General features: G+C 45.3%; 1 pseudogene; it reads left to right on the top strand.

Annotated features, from left to right (window-relative positions):
* Positions 1-1,056: 1,056 nt before the first annotated feature.
* Positions 1,057-3,593, top strand: LOC109924191 (annotated as a pseudogene).
* Positions 3,594-6,208: the final 2,615 nt, after the last annotated feature.

Below are 6,208 nucleotides of genomic sequence, written 5' to 3'. Positions count from 1 at the left end.
CCACAACGATGCCACCCGAAGGTTGCAGGAACAGCAACTCATATTCCACTTGGGAACCCTGCAGCCCAATGGTATCAATGTGGATTTCACAAGCTTCAAAATCTCCCCTCCCCCTACCGCATCCCAAAACCAGTCCAGCTCGTCCCCGCCTCCCTAACCTGTTCTTCCTCCCACCTATCCCCTCCTCCCACCTCAAGCCGCACCCCCATCTCCTACCTACTAACCTCATCCCGCCCCCTTGACCTGTCCATCCTCCCTAACTCCCCACCTACACTCACCTTTACTGGGTCCATCCCCGCCTCTTTGACCTGTCTGTTTCCTCTCCACCTATCTTCTCCTCTATCCATCTTCTATCCGCCTCCCCCTCTCTCCCTATTTATTTCAGAACCCCCTTTCCCTCCCCCATTTCTGATGAAGGGTCTAGGCCCGAAACGTCAGCCTTTCTGCTCCTATGATGCTGCTTGGCCTGCTGTGTTCATCCAGCTCTGCACCTTGTTGTCTCGGATTCTCCAGCATCTGCAGTTCCTGCTATATCTTGTCTTTAAAATTGCTTTTTCCATCATCAGAATATCTCAAAGATGTGACAACCAAATAATTACTTTGGAACAAGCAAAAACAGAAATTGCTGGAGAAACTTTCATGTGGCACAATGGATCAGTAGTTAGTACTGGTGCCTCACAGCACCAGGGACCCAGGTTTGCTTCCAACCTCAGGGGACAGTCTGTGTGGATTCCCAGTCTCTGTGTGGGTTTCCTTCTACAGTCCAAAGATGTGCAGGTTAGGTGGATTGGCCATGCTAAATTGCCCATAGTGTACAGGGATGCGCAGGCTAGGTAGATCAGCCACAGGATCAGTGGAATGGGCCAAAAGGCCTGCTTCCTCACTGTAGGAATTCTATGAACTCAGCAGATCCGACAATATCTGTGGAGAGAGAAACGAAGTTACATTTCGAATCCAGTACCCTTCAGAACTGAATTAGTTTGGAACGTTTGCATTTTTTATGGATAAATGCAAGTCAGCAATCAATTTGTCAAACTTTTAGAAAACAAATTGAAAATGCCGGTAACGTTCCAGAAGAGTTTAGGTTTCATCTGTAGAGAATGCTTTCCACATTGATCCTGCCTAAGTTTTTGGGATATGTTGCCTGAGTTTCAGAATTTCAGGATTTAGTTTAACGGTTAAAAAGAATATGACTGACCGTTTTATCAACACAGGCAAGAAATGAGAATGCACAACAGAGTTGTGAATTGATTTTGTTAAGACTATTACGAAATATTACAAACCAAAAACGCAACACTCCTTTGATAATACTGAGGAGTAAACTTCTCTAACAAAGTAGACAACATAATTTAATAAAATATACTCAATTTGCGAAAGATAAATCTTTTGTCGGTTTTTTTTCACGCTTCAACACTATTTCTCGGTGACTGAGACGAACCCAACCCAGCCCTTCAACCTCACGTTACGTAAGGAAATCTGGAATTTCCTGTAAACAGGGTTGCAGGACATTATTTAAATCAGAAGCTGTTAATGTAACCAGTCAGAAAAGATACGTGTGTACACGTGTGTACCATACCACAGAATTCACACAGATTAGTACATTTATTTTCAAATTTCAAGCAACATCCGTAGATAAATCTCATTGAATGTCCCTGGAGGGAAAGGTGCAAAATCAATGTAAGTCCTTTCTATATTATTCACTTAAAAGTATCTTACTGCCAATGAAGTACTTTTGAAATGTTTGTCACACTCTGTCCCTGAGATGGGTAGAGCAATGTGAGAAGTGTTTCTGTTTGGGAGACTCGCCTTTAAACTCCCTTTCTTCACAACATTCAATGATTTGTCCTCAGTCGCTTTCTGAGGCAGAGATTTCCACAGGCTCACCACTCTCTGAGTGAAGACATATCACCATCTCAGTCCTAAATGGTCTACCCTATATCCTTATACTGTGATCCCTAATTCTGGACTCCCCGGTCATGAAGAATATTCTTCCTATGTTTATGCTGTCTAGCCCTGTTACAATTTTATACTTTTCTGTCAGATTCCCCTCATCTTCAAAGTATCAGTGAATACATTCCTAAACAGTCCTACCATTCCAAGAATTGGTCTGGTAAAGCTTCATTGTACTCCCTTCCGAATATTCTTCCTCACTTAAGGAGACCAAAACTGCACACAATACTCCAGGCATAACTTGAGCTGGCTGGGCTCTGGGTTGCTCCACTTCAAGCCCTACATTGGCTGCAGGCCAATGGTATGGTGCTGTTTCCAGTGTAGAACCTGGCCACCGGGTGGCTGTTGGCCGAGGAGGCCCAGGAGTTGGTACGAGCGGCCCACAGCAGCTTAGTGGCTTGGAGAGAGGTGACCAACAAGGAGCGAAGCAAGTTATTAAGAAAATTGTATGACTCAATGCTGAAAAACAAAGATGAGCTTGCAAGTCTAATAACTGCAGAAAATGGAAAACCACTGAAGGAATCCTTAGGTGAAACACTGCATGCAGCATCATTCTTGGAGTGGTTTTCAGAAGAAGCTCGCTGAATATATGGAGATGTTGTTCCTACTGCTTTCCCTGACTGTAGGATCCCAATTATGAAGCAGCCAATAAGAATTGCGGCTATTATAACTCCTTGGAATTTTCCTAATGCCATGCTCACAGGAAAGGCTGGGGCAGCCATGGCAGTAGGCTACACTATGGTTGTGAAAGAGATTCTAGCTGAAGATTCTCCTCTATCTGCATTGGCAAAGGCAGAGCTTATCAATCGGGCTGGGATTCCTGCAGGAGTTTTCAATGTCATCTATCCTCCAAGTCCAAAATGCATGCTGTAGGAGAGGTGCTTTGTACAGATCCTCCTGTCGCTGCAATCTCTTTTACTGGTTCCACAGCTACTGGAAAGGTCCTTCTATGTCAAGCATCTGATACTGTGAAGAAGGCTTCAATGGAACTGAGTGGACTGGTTCCATTCATTGTTTTTGAAAGTGCTGATCTAGATCGAGCTGTTGCTGCTGCTGTGGCCTCCAAGTTCTGAAACTCTGGACAAACTTGGTGCAGGAGGGAATCCATGGTATTTTTTATAGAGAAGGCTATGCAGAGAGATTTGCTTGTTGGAAATGGATTTGATGAGCAATCTACACGAGGTCACTTAAACAATGAAGGTGCACTCCAAAAGGTGGAAAGTCAGATAAATGATGCAGTGTCTTGCGGTGCCAGATGACTGGAGGAAGTGACACAGTTCTGAAGCAACAATCTTTGAACCAACTCTTCTTTCTGACGTCAAAGCAGACATGCTTTGTGCACAGGAGGACACATTTGGGCCTTTGGCACAAGTTCTCAAATTTCGGACTGAGGAAGAAGCTCTAATAAAGCTAATGATTCTAATGTGGGTCTGGCTGGTTACTTTTACTCCAGAGATCACCCTCAGATTTGGCAGGTAGCAGAACAGTTAGAAGTTGGCATCATTGATTTAAATGAAGGTCAGTTATCAACTCCTGAGGCACCTTTCGGTGGAGTTAAATAGTCAAGCCTCGGGAGGGAAGGCTGCAAATATGGTGTTGATGACTATTTGTAAATCAAGTATGTATATTTTGGAAATCTATAAGTCTTAAGGGATAAATGTTAAAACCATGTCAATCACTGCTGTTAGTCTCTGAACTTACTTGGAAATCAACGTTACTGCCGAAAGTTTGCATTCTCTTAAACAATAATGATATTGTTGGCATTTCCCCTAGTTTGAAGGATATTCTTAACATTTACTGACCATGCACGTGATCTGAAGGAAAAAGCTATTGCAGTTGAATTAGATTCATGGATTTTTTTTATATAAAAAAAACAAGCAGCAGCACAGTGGCACAGTAGTTAGCATTGCTGCCTCACAGTGCCAAGGACCCACATTCAGTCCCATCCTTGGGTGACTGTCTATGTGGAGTTTGCAATTCTCCCCATGTCTATATGTGTTTCCTCTGGATGCTGCGTTTTTTTTTCCCACAGTCCAAAGCTGTGTGCAGTTTAGATAAATTACCATAGTGTCCAGGGATGTGCAGATTAGGTGGATTAATCATGGGAAATGCAGGGTTATAGGGTAGGGGGGTGGGTCTCGCTGGGATGCTCTTCAGAGGGTTGGTGTGGACTCAGTGGGATGAATAGCCTGCTTCCACACTGTAGGGCTTCTATGAATTGCAGTAAGCTATCCCTGTTTCTGTACTCATATCCTCTCACTATAAAGGCCAACATACCATTTGCCTTCTTTACTGCTTGCTACACTTGCAGGCTTAATTTCAGTGGCTGATGTACAAGGATACTTAGGTCTTGTGACAGCTTTCCTTTTCCCAATCAATCACCATTCAGATAATCCACTTTACTGATTTTGCTACCTAATTAAATAACCTCACATTTAGATTTATCCATATTGTATTTCATTTGCCATGCATTTGGCTACTCAATCAATTTGTCCAAATCATACCGAAACATCTCTGCATCCTCCTCAAAGTTTACCCTCCAAACCAGCTTTGTGTCATCAGCAAACTTGGAGATATTACATTTAGTTTCCTGATCTAAATCATTAATATATATTACGAATATTTGTTGGAGTCCAAGCACCAGTCCCTGCAGTACTCCACTGGTCACTATCTGCCACTCAGAAAATAGTCCATTCATTCCTAGTCTTTGTTTCCTGCCTGCTAATCAGCTCTCTATGTTAATACACTACCCCAATACCATTAAGTTTACATTATGTAACCTTATCAAACTCTTTTTGAAAGTCCAAATAATGTTGGATTCAGTGCTTAGATTACACTTATTGGAGTGGTCATTGTCTGGAATTTGTGTGGTGTGAATGTTTTCTTGCCATTTTTCAGCCCAAGCCCGGATATTGTCCATGTATTGCTGAATTTGGACACGGACTGCTTCAGTACTTGAGGAGTAGTAAAACAGTGATGGACATTATTCCATATCAGTGAAGATCCCCGCTTCTGATCTTATGATGGAGGGAAGGTCATTGATAAATTAGTTGAAGATGACTAGGCCTAAGATGGCAACCTGAGGAACTCCTGCAGAGATGTTCTGGAGCTGAGCTGACTGACGTCTAATGACCATGACCATCTTCCTATGTGCCAGAGATAGTAGGAACTGCAGATGCTGGAGAATCCGAGACAACAAGGTGCAGAGCTGGATGAACACAGCAGGCCAAGCAGCATCATAGGAGCAGAAAGGCTGACGTTTCGGGCCTAGACCCTTCATCAGAAAAGGGGGAGGGGAAGGGGGTTCTGAAATAAATAGGGAGAGAGGGGGAGGCGGATAGAAGATGGATAGAGGAGAGGATAGGTGGAGAGGAAACAGACAGGTCGAAGAGGCGGGAATGGAGCCAGTAAAGGTGAGTGTAGGTGGGGAGTTAGGGAGGGGATAGGTCAGTCCAGGGAGGACGGACAGGTCAAGGGGGCGGGATAAGGTTAGTAAGTAGGAGATGGGGGTGCGGCTTGAGGTGGGAGGAGGGGATAGGTGGGAGGAAGAACAGGTTAGGGAGGCGGGGACAAGCTGGACTGGTTTTGGGATGCGGTAGGGGGAGGGGAGATTTTGAAGCTTGTGAAATCCACATTGATACCATTGGGCTGCAGGGTTCCCAAGTGGAATATGAGTTGCTGTTCCTGCAACCTTCGGGTGGCATCGTTGTGGCACTGCAGGAGGCCCAGGATGGACATGTCGTCTGAGGAATGGGAGGGGGAGTTGAAATGGTTCGCGGCTGGGAGGTGCAGTTGTTTATTGCGAACCGAGCGTAGGTGTTCTGCAAAGCGGTCCCCGAGCCTCCACTTGGTTTCCCCGATGTAGAGGAGGCCACAACGGATGCAGTATACCACACTGGCAGATATGCAGGTGAAGAGCTGCTTGATGTGCAAAGTCTTCTTGGGGCCTGGGATGGGGGTGAGGGAGGAGGTATGGGGGCAGGTGTAGCACATCCTGCGGTTGCAGGGAAAAGTGCCGGGTGTGGTGGGGCTGGAGGGGAGTGTGGAGCGGACAAGGGAGTCACGGAGAGAGTGGTCCCTCCGGAAAGCAGATAAGGGTGGGGAGGGAAAGATGTCTTTGGTGGTGGGGTCGGATTGCAGATGGCGGAAGTGTCGGAGGATGATGCGTTGGATCCGTAGGTTGGTGGGGTGGTACGTGAGGACGAGGGGGATTCTTTTTTGGTTGTTATTGCGGGGACGGGGTGTGAGGGATGAGTTG

Source organism: Rhincodon typus, unplaced genomic scaffold (assembly GCF_021869965.1).
Source record: "Rhincodon typus isolate 14 unplaced genomic scaffold, sRhiTyp1.1 hic_rhity00013527, whole genome shotgun sequence".
Classification (NCBI taxonomy): domain Eukaryota; kingdom Metazoa; phylum Chordata; class Chondrichthyes; order Orectolobiformes; family Rhincodontidae; genus Rhincodon; species Rhincodon typus.
This window is presented reverse-complemented; position numbering and strand designations above follow the sequence as displayed.